The sequence below is a fragment of the Macrobrachium rosenbergii genome, chromosome 16 (assembly GCF_040412425.1).
Source record: "Macrobrachium rosenbergii isolate ZJJX-2024 chromosome 16, ASM4041242v1, whole genome shotgun sequence".
Lineage (NCBI taxonomy): Eukaryota > Metazoa > Arthropoda > Malacostraca > Decapoda > Palaemonidae > Macrobrachium > Macrobrachium rosenbergii.
The window spans coordinates 59,576,978-59,602,254 of record NC_089756.1 but is presented as its reverse complement, the minus strand read 5'-3'; the positions used below and the strand labels follow the sequence as shown (position 1 = coordinate 59,602,254).

Genomic DNA, 25,277 nt, shown 5'->3' with positions numbered 1-25,277 from the left:
CTAGTCCGCAGGTCATAGCCAGTGACATCACCTGGAGCCAAGCCCCAAGCATCACCCGGAACCTTATAAGGAACCAGCGCCCTACATCGATAGTTAGTCCACTTGTCACTAGGGCAAAGCTCAGTCTGTCTGACAATCGAACCGCGGGAAGGTGGGACCTCATTCTTCATCTGCACTGGATCAATCATATCCCTATTACCAGGCACCGCCCAAGAGAAGCTTTGATCTCATCAACCTAGAGTTGTGTGTGCAAGCAGTACCAAGAAGCAAACACGGTATGTCCCCAGAAGGGAAATGGTTAGCCAGTGTACTTTTACTTTGACTTGTTTTTTATCATCTCTGTCTCTCTGTCTCTCGCATTTCACCACTCAAGTAAATTCTTTGTCCCTTCGACTTAAACACTGAACTTGTTGTCTCCAGTGTGTAATTCTTCGAACAGTGCATGACATAACTCATGCCCCTTGCAAAGGAGTAGAATAAGGCAATACCCTCCAATTTCTACATGAACTCATTTATAGAGAGAAAGTGCTTCATTAGTAGCCTTATCTTGAGTTATTTCACTTCCAAGAGTGTTATCAGTGCAACTTACCCACGCAGCCATTCCTCTGTGTTCCTGACTGCCTGAAGAATCCGCCAGTACCGAGTCTGATATTCCTACATTACCGATTGGCTTACAGGCCACTTGCAAGTGGCCATTTACATGTATGCTGTTGGGAAATTGATGTGTTATTTATCCACTCAGTGAACTGCTGTTGTGCCTTTTTTCCACCTGTTTATTTTAGTGAGATTTGTCCATCATTCCCACTGTTGAATTTATCATGTTGTGTGTGAAAAATAAAATAGTGTTAAGAAACATACTTTCACTTGGCAGCCTTCCAATTAGTAATTGTTCTTGCAGTTATTCTGTTTATGGTCTTGCGAGGGGTTTTGTATGGCTAAGATTAGTAGAGTAACGTAAGAAATGCGGTTACTTCCTCAATCCACAACAATATATATATATATATATATATATATATATATATATATATATATATATATATATATATATATATATATATATATATATATATATATATATATATATATATATATATATATATATATATATATATATATATATATATATATAGCCTCTCCACTGGCGACTAAGGTTGAACCACCAACTCATCCTCGATAACTTGGCTGAAGTTCTCATCGAAAACAGTCAAAAGACAAGGTAACAATTACCTGCTGTTATACAAGTCCATGCTGCTATGCTGTCTAGACCCTGACTCGATGGCTACCCAAACTTGACTGACGATCTGAAGCCGAAAGAGACAGACATCAGCTAAAAATAACACACAAAAACAAGTACTACTTGGTACAGGAGCAGACCCTCAACAGGGAACAACCGACAAACAGCTGCTTCGAAAAAACAAGTGTTAAACCTTACAATATATATATATATATATATATATATATATATATATATATATATATATATATATATATATATATATATATATTGTAAGGTTTAACAATTGTTGTTTCTTGGAACAATTGTTTGTCGGTTGTTCCCTTGTTGAGGGGGTCTGCTCCTATACCCGGTAGTAATTGTTTTTGTGTGTTTTTTTTTTAGTTGACATCTGTCTCTTTCGTCTTCAGATCATCAGTCAAGTTTAGGTAGCCATCGAGTCAGGGTCTAGACAGCATAGCAGCATAGACTTGTATAACAGCAGGTAGTAGTTACCTGTTGCCTTCGATTGTTTTCGATAAGAACTTCAGCCAAGTTATTGAGGATGAGTTGGTGGCTCAACATTAGTCACCAGTGGAGAGGGGGCATTCCTCTGAGACAGCAGTGTGGCTGTTGCATCGGCTCCATTGTGATCATCTGTGTTTTGTGGAGGTATTCCTGTTTGCCGCCACATGGAGGCTTCGATGATTTCACAGCAGTAGTTTGATGGTTGTCCTCGGTGACCTTTGATTCTGGTCAGGACATCTCTGAGTGGATGTTCTGATTTTGTAATGTATGAGGATTGTGATTATTATATTGGTATTATTTATGATACATTAGATTATGATTATTATTGATTTGATATCTGCTGCTTTATTGATTTTTCAGATATTTGTATATTACTATGGTTAATTGGGTATACCGTGGATTGTTTGATATTATTATTTATGCTGTCTGTATTGTTTATTATTGTTTGATGTAGCTTAAATGTTGTTCATTTTTATATGATATTTGTTACTTTTTGCTGTGATGGTAATGTTTATTTAAAGTAACTTTAATTTTGCTACATCTATGGTATTTTTTGACTGACTCGTGGATTATGTATGATGTTTGATATGATTTATTTAATTACTTTTAACCAAACTTGACTCATTTGTAAATATGTTCGTTACTTAACATTAATAAACTAGTATTACTGTTATTTTTGCTGGTTTTGTTGTTCCCCTTTCCCCATTGTTGTCTCGACTTCTGCCAGTCTTTCCAGTCCGCTTCTCTGTAATTGATGATGGAACCTGATGAACCGAGGTTTGGTTCATGACAATATATATATATATATATATATATATATATATATATATATATATATATATATATATATATATATATATATATATATATATATATGTATATATATGTATATATATTATATATATATATATATATATATATATATATATATATATATATATATGTATACATACCTATATGTGTATATATATATATATATATATATATATATAGAAGAAGAAGATATATATATATATATATATATATATATATATATATATATATATATATATATATATATATATATATATATATATATATATATATATTAACGCATGTATATATAAATGAACTTTAATGCAGAAACTGTCGTGAACATAATACAAACACAAATTAAGAGAGAGAGAGAGAGAGAGAGAGAGAGAGAGAGAGAGAGAGAGAGAGAGAATCGCAATAACCTAAAGGTACGTGTGAATATCTTCCCGTGAGAAACCAATTAATCTCAACTCCGTATGGTGTGAGATACTTAGCCCACCCTCTCCCTCCGCAACCCCCTCCGTTCCATTCTGAAAGGCTTTCACACACCGACGTCATCTCAACCCACAGCTAAAGCGACCAATAACAACCATATGGACTCTCTCTCTCTCTCTCTCTCTCTCTCTCTCTCTCTCTCTCTGAGTTCGTATATGTCATCTCATTAAGGCCTCGCTATAAAGCGCGTTGTCTGCGGAAACATTCCCTTGATATATCGGGAGTTTTGTAAGATCCCTCCGAGATATTTTGACTTTTTCTTCTTCCTCCTCATTTCATATTCCCTCTGTACTCGTGTTCCTTTCATTTTGATCCTATAGCTTTAATTATTTTACAGCTTTTTTTCTATTTTCTCCTTTTATTATTATCGTTCTTTTCATTTTTATCAAATATCTCATTTTCTTCTCGTCTTTCATGTTCCCTTTCTTGTGATTATCATTACCATCATTCGTTACCAGGGATAATATTCAGCTGATATTGTGAATGTATTCAGTATTTACTACCGCACTTAATCTGATACAAAATAGGTTTTATTATAAAACATGTGATGAATCGTTGACACAACAAAAAATACAAATCCATGTAATAATTCAGTGTTAAATTATATCTCTGTGTGATGAATCTATGACAAACAGTGCCTTAGTTTTTTTTTACCATGCATAGATGTCTATATATTTACATATTTAATAGCTGACTGATACAACTTCATTTGCTATCCTGTAAGCATTGCTTACTTTAAAGCTCATTTACAAAAATCAAAGCACCGAAGCTTTGACAGATAGAGCTAAATGATAAAAGAAACGTGCTGCCTTTAGGACAAATGCTGCTGAAATTCAGTTTTCCCGCTGAATATTTGTGAAGCGCAGCAAAAACGCTAATATGGTGAACTCTTGACAAACATCTTCGATAAAGCGATGAAGAACTGACAGTTCATACAAGGAGGAGGCACTCAAGATAAGGTGGACGTTCAGTCCAATAAGATGGACGTTCAAACGACTAACAAAGAGCCACTTCCATCTGGAGACGACCAACTTCTAGGAAGGCGCGAAGGCAGATGCTTCTAATGAACTATAAACTAGTTTTATACATCCATCTAGTACCTCTATTATTATTAAATGCAGACCGATTCTTTTTGTTACTACATAATACAGACAGTTATAGGACATTAAATATCTCTCTTTAATTTACCGTGTTTTATTTGAAATTTTTTTCAGTAATTGTTCTGGTTAATGTTAAACAAAAATTGATAAGGGATGTCTGACTTCTGAATAGGTGATCAGGCAAGATTTGTAGTGTAGACAAAAATGTCTGAATAAGATTACCCTTATGTTGTGTTACTTAGTTTTTCAGCCAACTAAGAATGATAAATCATTATTACCACAAACGATTTTATTTCAGTTTTTCCCTTTATGGAATTAGATGTACCAAAGAGTTCTCGCCACTTTTCTCCGTCGTGTGCTCTTTCTGCGTTAACTCCCATCCGGCCTAAGTCTTCATCTGCCCCTTCCCCAAGACTTCCTGAGTCTTCCATATCTACTGCTTTTCTAGCCAACTGTTCCTCAACCCTTCTCATCATATCTAATTCATCTCAAACTTTTTTTCCAGCCTCTTGATGCCCAATTTCTCTTTCGTAATACGGTCTCACCACAATATTTTGGCCTTGAATCTTAACATTGTGTGGTCACACCTACCAAAACCTCATTGGCTTTCCTTGTCAGTGGCCCTGTTGCTGCAACACAGACCAGTGAAAAACTTGAGTATCCACTGTAAGGTTTTGCTCTCTCTACTTCCGCGACATTTTTATTTACCAGTAATCTAGCTATCTCTCCCCCGCACTCGATGCTGTAGCTACTCTTTCTCACTGCTTTCTCACATCCTGCAAATGTTCTATTCCTCGAACACCTGCCATCTATCAACAGGGTTCTCAATTCCCATTTTTCCCCATTTGTCTTGCAATGCATTTCGGACATCACAAAACCATTACCCCATTAGTACTTTGCAAACTTGAGCATCACGCAAAATATTATATCCGTTACACATATAAGTTTTAACCATTAATGATTCAGTATAGAAGTATTGGTAAATTCTTATTCAGATTCACGAACACTGCTACCACACAAGGGTAGGGGAAGTGTTGCAGGAGGGAAGGGCTGCTTACAGTACTCTGGGACATTTGAAAAACCGACTCGGTAAAATGAAGAGGGGTTACGTTTCGAGAGGGTGAAGAAATCAAAATGTGTGAATCGCATAAATATTATCTGAAGGAAGTTGATGTGTGCGCAAAGGATACACTACACAAAAGTAAAAAGAAACCAACGTTCTTTGGCGAGTTCCTTAAACATCGGTGTGCCTTATATTTTGTTTAAAGCTAAAATAATAGTTAAGAATAAAAAAAAAATAGCAGAAAAATATTTATGTCAAAAACATCAACTGAAATAAATTTACCCTTGAATGTTCCTCCTAAATATATAAAAAGTTGTGTAACACTCTAAAACATTATTAAAATTTCACAATCTGCATTATTAAACAAATATAATTCTGTTTCATCTCTATTCGGCATCACATTAAAACAATATAAAATCATATCAGTTACAGAATAAATTAATATGAATTGATCTTGTTTCTTATATATTGTGAACTAACCTGATACATGTAAATCACGTTTATAAAATGCAAGCCTAAATGAGGAAATCGCCCGGTGGAATCTAAATGGAGAGAGAGAGAGAAGAAGAATGGAAACTACTAAAAATAATTAGTGAGCGTTTTATGTATTATGATTATGATTATCTTGTGGGTATGAATGAATGAATGAATAGACGGCCAGTGTGTTGAAACAAGGTTAGGACAGGATAAGGCCCGAAGAGGAACTAGTATTAAGGAGGAAGAGTAGGAAGTTTCCTCTCTGGCTCACACACGGAACTCGTGCAGCTTTAGAAATACTTCTGGAAGGGCAAGATGGCCGTCATGGTAGCTAGGGAGCTTAACTGTTGTATCAGACATGTGTGTAGCATCGCCCATATGATAGAGATCGGAGATAACGACGCATAAGTCCCTGCGTAAGAAAACAGACAAAAGTCTGTTACGCAGACTCCAGACAAAATATGCTGGCACACTGTGCATAATCTTATTAAGATGTCACTTTATAACAGCCAACTAGTGATGGGTAAAAGTCAATTATTCCCTATAATAAGTTTAAGTCATTTTGGGCCTTTCTGAGCTAAACTAAAAAGTTTTGTACACATTAATAATTCTTTCTACTGTGAAGAGGGTTTCTGAAATCATAACTTCGTCAACAAAACTGAAGTTTTGCCAAAACTGTTTCCAAACAAGGTTCACGCTGAAACAAGACAGAGTGGGAAAGATGACTGCAACTTTAGAGAGAGAGAGAAAAAAAAGAAAGAAGCTCAGCAACAGCCCTACTCTAAAATAACTCGCTTTTCCTAAAAACGAAAATCAAGATAGAGTTACAGGACTCAAACGATAAATGGATAATTTTATCGAAACCATCAGGACAGAATAAACGGAGGCCGGGCTAGAAATGCCTGAGACTTGGGAGAATGACCAAAGAAAACCAAAGGTAGTAAACTGCGAAAAGGTCTGTCGGTTACACAAAGCAATCACACGATCTCGAAAGCCATTGGCACATTGTATTTACACATGTATTTATACATGCGTGCCATTTAAACCTCTTCAAAGGCAAATTTGCTGATTAAAATATTAGAAACAACCACAAACCTATACATACACACACACATATATATATAAATTTCAGACTCACATCAGGATCGAACCCAGGTCTTTCAATTGAAAGAGAAGGGCGCTGCCCACTAGGCCATACAAGTCTCTTGATTGTGTGTTGATTATTTTTATATATATATATATATATATATATATATATATATATATATATATATATATATATATATATATATATAATCATGAAGCTACAAATGTTGTTTAATATCCGATGGGGTATTCCCTGAAGTAGAGTGAATTGGATATTAAACAACATTTGTAGCTTCATGATTGTATATAAATCACGGTGTGATAAAAATTTCATACATATATATATATATACATATATATATATATATATATATATATATATATATATATATATATATATATATACACATACACACACATATACATACATGTAAATAAATAATTATGGTATGGTTCCTCTGGCTGCAGTATAAAAGAATTGACTGAAAACATTTCAAGACTTAATAAGCACAGTGTCTGATATCCGAGAGGGCGGCACGCAACGGGAGCCTTTAAATGGGAAGAGATAATTGGTAAAGGAACTGCTCTACCTTCATTTCTTCAGATTATTTCCCTTCCTCTCTCCGGACTCCTTTCTCCCCTTTTCATTTGCTTCTATATCTGGTTGTTCTCCAGAACCCGGAACAAAACACAAGGCTCTACAGCTTTTATGTAGAAATAATGGTACAATTATGCTGCTGTTTTCGTATTTTAGGGGATCCTATATTTTAATCCTTCACCAAAAAATTTTCAGAACTCCATATTCCATGGCTTTACTTCATTCAATGGCTCCGTCCCAGCAGCTACTTTATGAGCTCATCCCTCTTCAAATCTTTACGAACAAAACTTCATGGTTTTGGACTCTCTCTCTCTCTCTCTCTCTCTCTCTCTCTCTCTCTCTCTCTCTCTCTCTCTCTCTCTCTCTCTCTCATTTTGTTTTTAATACTTGGTAATATTAAATGCTAGACTGGTAATATCTCAAGAAATGTTCCGGGTATTCGTATGATTATTATTATTGTTATAATTATTTTACCGCAAAACTTTCAGTGAAATAAAAGAGGGTGGGGACGTCAGGTCTCAGCCTTGAGAATGTTACGTGTAAACCATGAAACTCGAGCCAAGTACTTTCATTTTAAATTTATAGGGGCTAGGGGTGCAAGAGATTGGCTCCGGGCTGGACGACGGCAAGTGTAACCGTAGAGATCATTACCCAGACACTGCTTCATTCTCAGCCACTAAAAATTCAGATCCATTCATATCTCTACATTTCATTGTCCAGGAGATCCTCAGGTCGAGACGGGATGTGACACAGAGCAATGTCACATGCTGATTGGCTCTTGCGGACAAGGACTCGTCCACAGCCTTGTACGGAGCCAGTCAGCGATGGAGAGAAGGGGGTGGAAAAATTTAACCTGACTATCTGTCGCAGTGCATTGCTGTTACACACAGAACAATGAATAAATGATGGAAACACTGCGTGTTAAATTGTATGATGACCATGATTATTGTTGTAAAAAATAAATGAGCAAACTATAGTGAGGCACCGAGCAGGGGCGTCCACCGACTTACAAAAACAAGCCTCCCCTCAATACAAGATTAATGGGTGAAAAATCCCGAAGTAGAAGAAATCACGCAAGCAGTTTAATAACCAATTAAATATGTGCACACAAAACCCAGAATAGCGTCCTAATGTTGACAATTTCGAACCCCCAAAACTCTGCTGCTTTGGTTTAAAATTAGTATTCACAGTTAAAAACCGAGAAATAGACTGCACTCTACATAGTTTGGCACTACATTTCCCAGCAGTAATTGCCGTTATTTATAATCTCCAAGTTCCAATGTACGTACATGTTGACAGGTAAGGCTTCAGCACACATTCAGTCATAACTTACTTTGCCAAAGTTATCCGAATAAAAGATGATTTTTTTTTATTGCAGAGGATACTTAAAAAAAAATTTCATGACCAATACTTATGCTAATATAAACATCTTTCTTTAGGAACTGATGTACTGATATTTTATAATACAAACAAAATATTTTCTTCTTAACAACAACGACAGTGAATGCATGAACTCCTTCCAAGACGAGACGACAACTTTAATTCATTTCGTTTTATTTATATTATGTTCTCTGAAACTGAAAGTGTAGTGAATCCAACTGTACAGAAATATAAAAGTGTCTGATTCAGCTCATAAAGATAGACCGGAAATCCATCTTCGTGCACGGCTCCCAGTTGACAAAATCACTCCCAGAACGTGACCCAGATTCACATAATGGCCTGGAACCCATCAACATGTTTGAAGCTAATGCATTTGCCACGAAAATGATCACACTTACGGGTGAACACACACCTATACACAAATACAAACGCCCATATATATACAGTATATATATATATATATATATATATATATATATATATATATATATATATATATATATATATATATATAATGCTAGTATACACACAGTCAAAATATATATATATATATATATATATATATATATATATATATATATATATAACTAGTATACACATAAAAATGACAGTAATATAGGAGTCGATACAACAAATCCCGACCCCAACGATGTTACGTATCTAGATAGCTAGGCCATAGGTGCCTTCTTGCTAACTATATTGGGACAGTGAAGAAAAAGTGCGCCCGGACTGGTCGACGGCGTGTGAACGGTGAGCTTATTACCCGTAGAGAATGACCGCCACATAAAAAAATGAAATATATGAATACTGCATTGGCGGCATTTCTTAAAAAAATAGTAGTTCGTGCCAAAGTTACTGAGGAGGAAAAGCAGCGTAGTTTTCACCACATAACGGCACCAACAGCCGAGCCAAGGAAAATACGTATAACCCAAAACGCAAATTAAATGTCTGTGCTAAATTATTTCTCGCAAAGAAAACTGGGTACATAAAACATCATTATGGATCAACACCGAAATAAAGGGAAAACGCTGAATACCCAGCAGGAAAACAGAGGGAAAACAAATACCTAGCACGAAGAGCGCGACAGCGATGAATGAATATTCAGCAAGGAAATAAAGGGAACAAATTCCAGCAAAAACCCAGCATTAGACTAAGAGGGAAAACGTTGACGACTCAGCGTGAAAATAAATGGGAAACAAACCGAAAACAAATGATGCTCTCGTAATTCAACAAATGGCCACGGAGGGAAATACTTTAATAAACGAACCTCATGCTGACTCGAAGGCAAATTCGCTCAACATGCTCTAAAAGGGTGCCTACCCTATATATACCGCGCACACCAAGGACCACTTTGCCTATTCCATCCCTAGACCCAGCTACTCTCTCCCTCTGTGAGCAGTCCTCCCGCATCTGGCCCTTTGATGCCATCTCCTATTCCGCTTAACCAGTGGCTCTAATGCCACGGAAATAAATACATATCATATCCATTAAGCAACACAAAGGTGAGTCGATTCCTGTTCTAGTTCTCTCTGTGCTGAAGACTGCTCGGGATTGGGGAAGAGAAGCTAATCAGGAAAGGTACAGAAAGAGAAGCTGATGTGAGGCAAGGGATAAGAAGACGGGCTTGATGAAGGAGGGCTGCTAAAGGAGAGGCTATTGAACGAAAGGTTTAAAGAGACAGACTACATGTGGTGAGGTATACGAAAACAGCCTGTGCAGTATAACAAAAGCTAGGGTGAAGGAGGCTATGTATGCAAAGAAATATGTTTGGAAGCTACATGAAAAGTAGAATATTTAAAATGAAGCTGAATAAGACAAGGGATACAGGAGAAGTTAATTTAAACTACGACCAGGGAGAGAGACAATAAGAAAAGATGGCTACGAGAGAAACCTTACGTGAAACAGGGGGTATAATAAATGCTGGAATCTAGATGCAACTTTGGTTAATAAGGGGGTAGCTGAAAAATTCAATAAACCAAGGGACGGAAAGAAACTAAATGAAGTCAGGGACAGGGATGGCTACAGATACGAAGAATAAGGAAAAAGGCTGAGGGAGAAGAGAGAGAGAGAGAGAGAGAGAGAGAGAGAGAGAGAGAGAGAGAGAGAGACTACGAAAAGAGGAAAAGGGGAATCTGAATGAAGCTAGGAACAGGGAGAAAGGGCGTATATCGAGAGGGTTAGGGTGAAATACTAGATAAAGCGCGCTCAACATGAGAAGTAGCAAGATGTAATGAGGGTCGGGGATAGGAAGCAAATGAAGGAAGGAATGACGAGACAGCACGGTAATCGCTTTCGCGAATTCAGGAGGTAGGTAAAGGAGAATAGTAGCTGGAAAAAGAAAGGAAACAACATGTGGTGACGAGTGCAGACAGACAGACAGACAGGCAGGCAGACAGAAAGATGTGTATTATATGAAGAGAACAACTCCACTTGAACCACTTAAACGCACGCAGAATTTACCAGAGCCCAAACTGCAAGAACTCGAGTTTCTCACATCTATATAGAGAGAAATAACTGACACACAAGACCACTTTTAATAACAAAACACTGACTAAAATTTCAAAAAAAGCCTTCAGGTTATAATTCCTTTCAAGCTGTCTAAAATAATTAGGTGAATATGACTCCAATAATGAAGGCAAATAACCCTAAATAAAAAAGAAGCTAATTACTTTAGTGATCCTCACTCACTGTAAGGGACGACAAACCATATAAACAAATGACTGTTATGACTGATGCTAGACAACCTTCAAGTGAATAAAAAAACGAGTTTCAAGTGGAAAGATCGAAACTGAAAATTCAATGACCAATTAATTTTTCGCTTCAGAAATATAGCCCGTCTTCGCTATTACTGTTTGCTTAATATCTTTATGACTACAGCTGTTACGTCGTTATCACAACTGCTGTTATAACTACCATAAGCGATGGTACTCCCATCCTAACAATGATTTTCATCACTGTCATTAATGCTTTCATGATCATTATTATCATTAATTATTACTGCTGATGTTCAATTATCCAAAGATGGGTACAATATTTGAAACTTGCTTCGCCCATCCTGCTTCAGTTCTTAAGAATAGCAACAAAACAATGTTCCCATGAACTGACTCCCTACTTCTTGGATTACTTTCAAATCTCCCACTTTTCATCTGACTTGATGCTATAGACAGGGCGAGTGCCCAAAATAAAAGCTAAGATAAGAATAAATTCTGAAATGCATCTTTCCCCTACCGATGGTGCCACGCAGAAGCTTTCTTCCTTTTTTAAGCGATTGCTGACATGACTGCAAACTTGACTAGAGCAAAGGCCAATTCGACTTTAGCTCGTAGAAAACATATAGAAGAGGGGAAAATAAGAAGGTTTGACTTGCCTGTTTTAGGAAGAGAGGTTATTACAGAAAAATAGGCAGGAAGAAAATAACAAATTTCGGCAGCGGAGTACAAGAAAACAGTCACTGGCCCGTGCTATATTTCCTCTAACAGAGGACCTAAAGAAAAATGAGCGAATCTCACAGCAAATGAAGCTACGACGCCAAGCGGAGCAAGATTAAGACCAACGACGTTTCATAAACTATTAATAACCTTAATAAATTAAGACCCGACTCCCACCCATCATCACCAGAGGGGAGACCGCTTCCAAAATGCACCTCCGCCAAAAGATTTTTTTTCCTTTTTAATCTTGTATCAAAGACGCTGGAATCCGTTTGCAAACATGGAGCACTCTCCTGGGCGTCCAATATAATTTTTCTTCAAAACATCCAGGAGCAAAGATACCCACAGAGAGAGAGAGAGAGAGAGAGAGAGAGAGAGAGAGAGAGAGAAACGTGGCAAACAAACACACACCCAGAGACTGAAAGGGAAAAACTAAAATTTATTTTCATCATCAAAAGAATTTCTCCAAAGTGGGTCAACATTTGACCGTTAACACTTTTCTCTTTTTTTTTTACTTGGAAATTTTCAGCGAAATCTAATAACTTCCACGAGATGAGTTGAGGCTCCTTGCCAATTTGAAAATGGAATCTTTATGTTTCCTCGAACATCTGAGGCTGCGGAGCAAAGAGCCCTTCAATTCGAAATACCAAAATATTAGACCTTAGGAGGATAAAAGCAGACAAAAAAATCAATATGAAATACCTTTCACGCACAAAACAGTTAATGCCTTGTAATTAATATGCACATCAGAGTAATAATAATAATAATAATAATAATAATAATAATAATAATTAATAATAATAATAATAACATTCATTACTACTGAATACAAAATTATTACGACTACCAGTAATATAGAATTTATTCAAGAGTACATTTTGATAGAGAAGCATTTATGTACCCTTGACGGAGGATGCTCCTAAATTTCGCCGTGCTATCCAGCCACTATAATACAATCTATATGTTAACAACTGAAGTGGCGATAAAAAACTAATATGAAAAATGGGCTGGGGAAAGAATGGTAATACTGACCAGTTAAAAGGAAGGTAAACAATACACTCAAGAATACTGCAGCCATGTTCATGACAAGTCCAAAAAGATGTTATTCATTCCAACTACTTTTCCTCTTAGGTAAAAAGAGAGGCAGGGAAGGGAAGGGGGAGGAGAAGGGAGGGGGGGGGAGGGGTTAACATAAACAATGTACAGGGAAAACACGTCTTGTTCCACGCTCAAGATCAAAGATCAGTCGGTTGGGACTATTTGAAATGCGAAAACATCACACAGGGTCAGCAAAAGATGCTGTGGAGCGAAAATTACTTTTCCTCTAACGACAAAAGACGTCAGTTGAATTCAGAATCAGTTTCCCTGTTCAAATAAAAAAATCAATTCAAATTCAGAGGCAGAAAGAAAAGAATGAAAAAGGCAAAAAAGAAAACCTTCACATCTCCCGTAAAAAAAAAGAGATTAGTCCTGAAACTTGTATTGCGACTCGACCTGATTATATGGGACAATTCCTGAGGATTTACCAAGTAAACCTTCATGACGGATGAGGTAGGCTAGCAAGACAACCAAAGAGCGACAACGAAATTCATTTCCTGCATCAGTGGCTGAAATGAAAACCAGCATTTAATTCCGTCGCCTTTGGAATGGCGACTCCCAAACAACAGGGAGGTTGAAATCTAATTACGATTTCATCTCGACAATTTGATTAACATTACCGATATGTGACGTTCCGTTTGCGATTCCGTCCCGAGGATTACCTCAAAACAGGACTCGCGGAAAAAAGACTTGATGCAAAGCTGAACAGTGATACAAACCTGCTATGAAGTAAATGATTGCTGGTTCTTCTCCCTCTCTCTTCAAATTAGAAACACACAGATACTGCACATGGATACGTGAATATATACAGTATGTGTGAGGGAAATTCTATTCTTTCACGGCCACAAAATACATATACACAAAGATACATATCATCTATGTGACAAAAAATTCATATGCATAATTGTGACAATCCAAAACTAATATAAAAACCATTGTACACTTTCAGTAGATCAAGCTTTAAAAAGTAGCTGTTACAGATAAAAGACCATATGACGTTTACTCTTCTTGACAACGAATGAGAATATTAAAACAAGAAGTCAATAAAAAATACTATTATAAAAAGTATCAGCTTGATCAGTAAATGTCACGCAAATTCAAAATTCAATTAGGGAATTTGTCGGAAGGGTTGGTACCGCCCAATCAACGCTCGTGTCACAGCCGAAACAGTAAACAGAATGAACTCCCTGGCATAGTACAAATGAAAGAGTCTGGCTCTAAGTACAGTTTTTGTTAGGTATGATTTCCCTCGGCAAGAGCTACAACAGGGAGGCAAAGAAATTCATTTAAGACTCCCCGCAACTCTTCGATATCATCTCTCGCGCTGAAAGGCTGAATATTCCAAGAAGTCATTTTGGGATCAAAATGAGATCATTCCCGGTCAAAGGCAAGCTGTCATTATAACTGTTGTTGCTGAATATATTATCTGAAGATCTACAACACTGAGATGAACGACCATAGAAAGTAACACTAAAGTATGTTATCATTATTTCTTTTATTTTTTTTAAATATATATCCTCAAAATCATCCAAGAGGCCCACACTTTGGAGGCACCTTCACGTATACATTTACCGCAATTACACTTACTTGGTTTAATCAAGTGTGTAAAGCGAAAATACGGGCTGCTAAAAGCACAAGACCACACTTTTGAAAAGCCCCCTAATATAACATGAAAAAGGCACAATTGTTTCCAAGGCTTGCTCTGGAAAGTGTCGGGTAATGTCAGTGGGTGAGCCGAACCTCGAACCCGAGATATCCGCGACGACAGACGACAGAGGCGTCCAACCGATGACCGCAGACCAAAAGCGGCCCGTTAATATTGTAAGGCTGGCCCCTCTTAAGTTAAAACAACATAAAAATACATTAAAGTTTCTAAGGTAAACAGATAACTTGGAAAAGATAACAATCATTATATGCACCATCAGTGATCAATACAGTATGTATTCTAAATAAACAGAGAGCATTAATACTTTTTAAAGAAAAACATAAAAATTAAGTATGGGAATACAGTATTCATTTCTACTAAATAGCCTTAGAATGTTTCGCCTGACTTTTCATTTTATTTCAAGTGGTCCACTAAAAAAAAGGCGGCCTTCATCTATACGAATGCTGGAATAAAAGCAACACATAATGATTGAAGACAGATCGATAATGAACAAGGAACTGAATGAGAATGATTAACGTTTTATTCGCACTTCATTTGCTAACCTTTAATTCCACTACTTTTCACTTTTTTCGAAGCATCAAAGTCTGCGGGCTTTTGAGTGTACGTAAGTAGGTATCAGTACATACAAACCCATATGAATTTTCCAGCAAAACCAGATCTTGAAAAAAAGACGTAGGAACATGAAAAAACCTCAGTCTGTCTTTGTTTTTACCTCCTCTTAATTCTGGTAAATGAAAAGCCGAGCGCTAAGTCAAGGCAAGGAGAGGAAGTACTCTGCTGTGATATAGAAGTGGGGAGGAGGACTGGCCGCACAAAGGGGCTACTGCGCTTGTGAATGCGTGGTCAACCAAACAGGGATTACATAATACACACACACACGCACACACAGAATTAGATGAAAGCTGGAGCAAACAGATAAGAATAGGAAAACAAGGAAGGCATGAGAGAGAGAGAGAGAGAGAGAGAGAGAGGGAGAACCTTAAAGATGCCTCACCAATATACATACAGGGAGCAAAAGCCCTTACAAAAGAGTATAAAGGAGGCGAGTTAAAAGCCTCTTACGGCTTTCCGGCGATGTGGCAACAAAAAGACGCGCGGCTGACGCAGCTAGAATGATTCAAAATACATAAACCTCAGATGAAACACGTAAAAAATACCACTTAACTGCTAAACAAGCTTCTACAGCACAGAAAACTTACGTTTGAAAACAGGAAAATCTGAGACGAAATACCAAATTAATAAAAGTATATCAATATACAAATATACACATACAATAGCGATAAGTATCTGAAATCCTTAGGTAAAGGTGCATGCCATTCTTTGAAACTTGATTACCGAGGAAAAAACATTCCTAAATTATAAAAAGCAACAAACATATCTTTTAATTCAATAACAAAAGCTAGAAAAACCAAGTCAGTGGTACATGGCTCTCTAGAGAAAATATAGTCTTTTTCAGAATTTGCAAGCCACGAAACGGAAAGAAAAACCCCTCCAAAATCAGTTTTTCAAACACTTTCGGAAGTCCAGAATCCAGGCCAAGGACACGGCCGAAATTCTGATGGGCCCGCCGGACATCCCGAGGAAAACCGAACTTGGAATCAAGTTAGGCCAAAGTTAGGGCAGAACAAACCCAAAGTCTTCGTGTATACTACTCTGTACTCTCGCGAGAAAGCTGTCGCGTTTTCGCCCCGGACGTCGTTCTTCTGACAATGGGGGCACCGAGACAGGCTAGGCAATTCAAATTCACATCCAACTTTATACAAAACGAAGTCATGGAGGACAGAAAGGAAAACATAAAAATAAGTGTCATAAAAAGTGAGAATTAACGAGCTACTAAGAGATGAAAGACACAAATACCAATACTAGAGACAAAAAGGCTACTTTACAAGAATGAAATGTGGAAAAATTCTACCGCCCCTGATGGGCTTCTCTCCTTGGATAACGATCAAAACCAAAACTGCTTTTTGATCAAAGATTCCTGGGAACATGGAGGATGGCACAGAGTTCCAGATTTCCGAAATGAATACAATGGAGGACTGATCACATCTGTCGCTTTTCGATTCTCTCTCAAGTTAAACAGTAATCTAGACGACGGATTCATTTCTATGACAGCATTCAAATGTGATTTCTCCTAGTTATATGCTAGACCTCTAATCGAGTTTCTATGTGAGGAAAAAGTGGCTGCATTCGGTTCTAAGATGTATATATATATGTGTATGTATATATATATATATATATATATATATATATATATATATATATATATATATATATATATACATATATACATACGGTATTCGTTAAAATAAATTGCCTTAGTGGCATCAGTAAGTTTCTTGCAGGTATCCTTAAACCGTCGGAGTTTTTTCCGATCCTAGTTCGTCAATTTCTGGTGAAAAATACGCAGACTTCCTTCTTCCATTTATTGATTTTGTCGCAAGAGCTGTTTCTCCTTTATGTACACACACACACACACACACACACACACATATATATATATACGAGTATATATATATATATATATATATATATATATATATATACAATATATATATATATATATATATATATATATATATATATATATATATATATATATATATATGTATATAGTTAAGCCGTGCTCTTGTTATTTATATTTTACTCGTTAACTTGAGGCTTAAGATAGATAGGGGCAATGGGCTATCCGACCAAATGTCGCTTGTTGTATCACGAGAAAAAGGAAAAAGCTGCACACATTCACAGTTACAGAGCAGCTGGATACCAGTAAAATATCACTGGCTACAAATGGTAAATTTCATTGGGAAAAACCACCGAGCCTCCATTCTGATAACTCCTGAATATCCAGTCCTGGGAACTGCCGAAATTTACTGGTTAGATTAATATCTTTTTTCGTTAATTACATTTCCATATACTGATAACAGCCCTCTACAAAAACGACAAAGCGTAGTTCAACGTTATCTTCAAAAAAACTATTGTAACAAGCGGTTCCAATCCTCGGCCACTCTGTTTGTATAGGAAAAAAATTACAAACACACTGTAAACTCCAACATAGAACTGCAAGTATAACTATACTGGTTTATTTTGCTGTCAAAAATGTAATCAAGTCAACGGAAAGGGGAGAAAGCATTTACATTAAACACAGTCACGTGCACAAAATGTACAATATACATTCATAAAGAAAAGCATTGCTTCTGTATGAAGACATGCTTACATACTGTATGTGTGGTTGGAGGCATGTGTACGCGAGTGTGGCTGTGGATGAGCCACCACGAAGTGAGAGGGACCGTCCGAACTAGTCAATTTTTTCTCTGTCGATTTTTCACTGCTCGAGGTGCAAAATACAACCAGAGAGCACTCGGTACTCGCCTGCATCTTCGCCTTTCACTGCTTGCTCAGTGTAATTTTGTGAATTATTACACACACGCACACACACACTGTATATATATACATATATATGTATATATATGCATTATATATAAATATATATAATAAATATATACATATATATTTATATATACATATATATATATATATATATATATATATATATATATATATATATATATATATATATATATATATATATATATATATATATATAATTAATTGCGTGTGTGTATATATGAATGCATATGCGTGTCCTGATGTCTGTCTATGGGTAGTTAGAAGGAACGAATGTAATCTCATGTGATTCTATCCCACTTCAGATCTCCGGCGAAAACATTTCGCAGGGCAACAGAGAAAAAAAAAAGCGCCCAGAAGCGCTAATTCCTCATTCTGATAAGACCAACAAATCACACAATTTACCTGTTAATTCATTAGAGCAATATTATTAATTTATTCAATATTAATGTCTCCGCCGATGACCTTTGTTGCTGTGACGCTGTCTGATATAAACTAATTCATCAGTCATTAATAACATCTGAAACGCCTGTCATTTTCCAAATCAGACAGTAGACAGGAGGAGCATGACAGCTGTCAATGACTCATTTTATTTACAAAATAAGTTTTGATTTTTAATAAAAATAATACTTAGAAATACCACCATCTCGATGGGCAGCAGGATCCTACACAATATTGTTTCTAATGAACATCAAACTCAATTATGAGTCGAGGATATTCTAGCTGTTACCACTGAAATAATAATAATAATAATAATAATAATAATAATAATAATAATAATAACAGCAAAAGTAATAGTTTTCTTATCATAAAGGACAACGAACAGAAGATTAATATTTATCATAAATGTGACCTCTGCTATAATCATTATATGGGCTACTATAAGTTTTGTAGTTTGAAAATGAAGCAAATTACAATAGGGGGAATAAAAAGAAAAAGAGAGAAGAAGCCTCAACCATTTATGAACGGTTGGCAGTGAACGTGGACAGCGTAAGTCGCAGCGAAAGCTTTCATAACGGCCGGCTTTGAATTCTAGGCCGGAATTTCCGGAAGAACGAATTGGAGAAACGATCGAGAAAGAGAGAGATGTGGAGAACAGCAAAAACAGACATATGGATATATTAAAAAATACAGAAAGACAAAGGTGGATCTACCTATCTATCTACCTCTATGCTTACAACCACGCAAACACATGAATTTTTTATCACATCACCGTGATTTATAGATAATCATGAAGCTACAAATGTCATTTAATATCTAGTTCACGCTACTTCGGGAATATCCCCGAAGGGGAATTATATAAGTGATAAATGGATTGGTTCCGAAGTGTCTCGAATACTTGACTGTAGGCTACCTCCAACGACTCCATTCGACGTTCAAACCACTGAGCCATCAAGAGATAGATACTGTAGGTAAGTTAATGCCGACTTTGCCGTCATTTTTCAACCCGTCGATAGCCGACTGGTACATGTAGAACACGTAGCTCTTTTTACGATTTTTTTATCACATCATATATATATATATATATATATATATATATATATATATATATATATATGTATAATAGCCACAATGCCCTCTTAACTTCTTGAATATTAGAATTACATTATATACTAGTATATATATATATATATATATTATATACTGTATATATATATATATATATATATATATATATATATATATATATATATATATATATATATATATATGTCTGTCTGTGTGCATGTTTTGAGACCGATTGCACAGAGAACGTCTGACACGAAGATTATATATGTATAATTTTCAAATTCAAATGAAAACAAATACCCACAGCCTAAGCAGACGAAAATTCGATTTAATTTAACTTTTACTTTGATCTATCAGGCTGCCACAATATGGGCTGTTTCACTGCGCTAAAATTTAGGGCAAAAATATCCATCGAAAACTTTCGAAACACATTTTATGACTCCAGTGACGAAAAACACCAGATTACTTAAACAGAATATTTTATTTGGAAAGCTACCGGTTAGTTCCAATCTCATCCTCTGTTCGCCCTCACAGTCGCAAAGAAAGAGACGCATGCGTCAAGACACGTCCATGTACTGTACAGTACATACGCAAGATTTCGTTCAAATACAACCTGCACCGCTGATATCAAAGAGCTATAGGTTAAATTCTCCTCATATCCTTATTCCGTCCATGCATACACAATCCCACATACAGGCATTCACATATGCACACACACGCAAAAACTGAAAAACTACCATTTCCCTCCACAGAAACTTAAATATAAACGCACACACACAGTAAAAGCGCGATAAAATAAAAGACGCACATACACATATACACATAATTATACACACTCAAAATACAAATGAAATTGGAACTCTACAAGTTAATCCCCTATAAATCCTCTTTCCGTCTAAACAGGCAAAAACGCACACACTCGTGCAAATATACACTCACGTAAATACGCACACACACGCACACAAACACACAGCATAGTTGAAATTGCTATTTAACCCCGACATAATGACTGAAACTCATAAATGATGAGTGTGCCGAGCGATGACCGCCTTTCATTAACAATTCATGAGACGATTATGAGCCTTTGGGGCCAACTCTTATTTTCGGATGTCCCAATTTGCATGTGCTGATGCCAGCGTTTGCATATTTCACTCTTCTGCAAAAAAGAGCAGTTTTTATCGCCTTCAAATAGTAAGTTAAAAAATTTGACCCGGCATGTCTAACCAAAAGTCTCAAGCTAAAAAATACCGGTCAATTAAACGTTTCCAAGAAATATATAAAATCATTACAATGCTGGACTAGACAGACCACATTTCATTAATACCTAAAAGAGAAATATTACAGTACTTGTGTATTATAAAACACATCGTAATTACGCAAATGATATTTCCACACATTAACGTTGCACAAATTATATGGAATGGAATGGAATGGAATACAGAGTAGAGGCCAAGCACTGGGACCTATCTGGTCATTCAGAACTGGAAAGCAAATTGAAAGTAGGTAAGTTTGAAAGGTATAACAGGAGGAAATCCTCGCAGTTGCACTATGAAATAATTGTTAGGAGAGGGTGGACAGCAAGATGAAAGAAAGATAATATGAATGGGGGTACAATAAAATAAATAAATAAATAAATAAATAAATAAATAAATAAATAAATATATATATATATACACACACACACACACACACACACACACACATATATATATATATATATATATATATATATATATATATATATATATATATATATATATATAATTTTATCACATCACTGTGATTTTATTTACACAAAATTTGGCTACAAATTTCGTTTAATACCCAATCCGTTCTACCTCGGAAATAACACCGAAGGGGATTTATAATTGATAAGTGTTCGCCAACACACAGGATCGAACTGTCAAACAATGAGAACCAACAACGTTCCGTGGACGCCTTAGACCACCCGGCTATCAAGAGAGGTACAAGTCTCCTGTAAAAATCACCGTCCAACGCAGGTATTTGAACTTCGCTTCGGCATCAGCCCACCTCTACCCGTCAGTATTGTTTCCGAGGTAGAGCGAATTGGATATTGAACGACATTTGTAGCTTAATTTTTGAGTACATAAAATTACAGTGATGTGATAAAAATTCATGCATAAATAGCTGCGTGTTTCAAACACACCAATCGGCTGTCATGGTGGTGGGTTGATGCCGAAGCAAACTACAAATATCTGCGTTCGACGGTGATTTGGGCAGCACAGTCGTTATCAACTTATACCTCCCTTGATAGCCGGGTGGTCTAGAGTGTCCACCGAAGGTCCTTGGTTCTCATTGTTTCGGTAGTTCGACCTTGTAAGGTGACGAACCACTTATCACTAATTATGTGTGTGTATTTGTTCTGCTAAATCTGAAAAAGTTAAAGATATAAATCGAACCACAACTCACACTGCAGTCAAAACGCCATTTGGTAATCATGGTCAGTGCGTTGATGAGCTACACAATGAGAGAGTAATGATTTCTGAAAACCAAGCCACACCGCAATAAGAGAATGTGAGAATCCGAAAATATTATCAACCCCAGTAACCCCAAATCCGAAGGCGATAAGAATAGTAAAAATAACAGCAGAAAACTACAAGAGAAGCAGGACAGAAAATGGAGCAAATGCAGGACTTTCACGGTAAAAGACAGCAGCTAAATTAACAGAACTTTTTGCAAAAACCTAATCTTTTACAATACAGAAAAACCAAACGAAAATGATACAAAAAGTATGCAGTTTAAGAATATGTACTGTACATTCCAAAACAAAATAAAAATTAAAAACACAAATCTTCCGCCGTTAAGTGATTAAAAATTGTCAAAATTGTCAAAACCACAGAAGTCCCACCACAGAATAAAGGCCAACTCACTTGAAACTCTATCACCATTGACGTGCTGCTGAGCCTTGGACGGGAGGGGTGGAGAGGGGAGAGTGAAGAGGGGAAGAAGTCCAAGGGAAGGAGATGGAGGAGGGTGAGTGGAAGGGGGAAGAAGTCTGAGAGGAAGGGTGGAGTATGAAGAGGGGAAAGGGGAGGATGGTAGAAGACCAAACTTCTCTGTACCACAAGTAAACATGGCGTGACTCTTTTAAATCGAAAACAAAATCAGCGTTATTTTTAGTTCCAGGAAAAACCTAATACCGAATGTTCAGAGCCTCTTACCTTCGTTTAAAGTGGAACCAACAGTCAGTATGTGTGAAAGCTTACAGAAGGAACTGAAGTTGTAGCATGCTCTGAAAAAATTGAGTGTGAGCAGAATCTTAATTTGCTAAGGTAATTTATCAAACACATACACATAACACAAACACACACGCATGTGTGTGTGTAAATATCCCGAGTTAACATGTGATTACCAGACAGCATGTACAGTACATCACAACGAAAAGAAAAATGAAGAACTTGACTGGAGCTGGTACTTTCGTGTTCTGACATTGCCACACTCTCAATGGTTTCCTTCCTTGTTTTACCCACACCTGCTTTGAACTCGAGTGACTCTTAATCTCAATTATTCAGCTTGAGACCTGAGCGGCCTGGTTCAAGCAATGGTTCACAATGAGGCCCGAGAGACACCGAGTGTGCTAGACGTCACACAACAAGGAGCCAGAGACAGGAAGAATCAGCGAGTGAATGTTTTATTTCGTGTTTCGATCATCACACCGTTTCCTCACTTCCCGTCTCTTTCTGCTCTCCTCTTGTCTCATCGCAAAAGTGTATCTCCTTCTCTCTCCAAAATTCTTCGCCGACAGAAACCTAAGACTAATTCACTTTCCAGGATCATCTTAGCCTTAAACCCACGCGAGATTAATTCACCGAGAACCCCAATTATCCCTAATGAGGAATAGTGATTGCCGTCCCACATTCGAGGGATTAATATCCCTAGTAAATCTCTAACTCATAGAGGAAAAAGACATATCATGGCAGCAGGAACAAACAGCTTGGGGAAAAATCCGTCAAGAAGAAAAAGACGGGAGAAATCCCCAATAAACGAGGAAAACAGAGTGAAGAAAGCATAGGGATAAATAATCATAAATAAAAAATGGTTTGATCAAAATCAAAGATAAATAATATGTCTAATTTTCTACTGACCCATGACCATGACAAATGGTCAGGGTAAAATAAAATCAGGAAAATAACAGCAACGCCAAAGTGTCTACATACCAAACTTTATCAGAATAACAGAAAGATTTAATCTTGAACTTGAAACTGACCTCTGCCCTTGAACAAAAGCAAGGGCCAAAATGATTTACAACAATGCCTTAGACAAACAATGCATAATATTAGCTATCATAGTTTCTGAGATATAAAGAGACTGCAAAAGGGCGACCGTAGAATCCTTGAGGAAGTTCCCTTTCAAATGACCTGCGACCTTGAATAATTACCAGAGCCTGATGTGCCTACGTTCAAAGTTTCGTGAAAATCAGAGAAAATGGAAGAAGGATAATATCTTTTGACAAGGTAAAATGACAGTTAGAACATTAATGATGATTTTGGCATATAATAATAAAAGTAATTCAGCAAAGTAATAATAATACCATAGAGTAAGCGCAAATGCAAAGAACACTCTCAGCGACCAATCAACATCAACGAAAACTTGACTTGACGCCTCTCGCTAACAGTCTGCGTTTCCCGGATCAGACAGCCCAGCTTGAAACCAGTTGTCAATAAGATCTTGAGCATGTGATGTCACATGGCCGAGTCAAATGTACCGCATACCCCCGGAAATAGTTCCCGCTCGCGTTGAAGAATGTAACAGCGTTGTGTAACTCCCCGAATAGGGAAGAATGGAAGAGGCGGGAGGGGCAGGGAGTTGCAAAAAAGTGGAAGACGAAGTTGTTGGTAGGAGAGGGCCAGAAAGATTTGTGTAAGAGCGGAAATCTACAGTAGAGGTACTGCTGATCAACATTATTATTAATAATATCATTGGATGTCGTCAGCTATGACTAACACATAATATATAATGGAATAAAAGACAAGAAACATCTTCAGCAAAAAAATAAGCTCTAGGGGAGAGAGAGAGAGAGAGAGAGAGAGAGAGAGAGAGAATATTTTGATGCCAACGAAGGAATTCTTAGCCTCTATTTCTTTTTATTTTATTTTCGCAAGAATGATGACGCAATCCAAATCAGCAGATGAAACTGACGACATGATGCAAACGCTGAGACAGCACGAGATGGCCTTAGAATCCTGAGGGAGAGTGAAAGATAAGGCCTGAGCGGAGGGCAGGGGTCACAAGTGCCATACTAGTATTCACGAGGCCAGTGCTTTGGAGGCCTCTAACAAACATATCTTATGAAAAAGTGTCTCCTTAATCAAAGCTATGAAAGTGATTAGTATTGCGTTACTCAATAGATGAGTAAGAAAGCAATTTAAAAAAGCTTGTATAACACCGCATTTGCATTAAACGCGATATATTTGT

General features: G+C 36.8%; 1 protein-coding gene across 5 annotated transcripts in view; it reads right to left on the bottom strand.

Moving 5' to 3' along the window:
• LOC136847463 (uncharacterized) overlaps positions 1–25,277 on the bottom strand; it is a 583,447-nt gene that overhangs the window by 366,210 nt on the left and 191,960 nt on the right. The window lies entirely within an intron of this gene.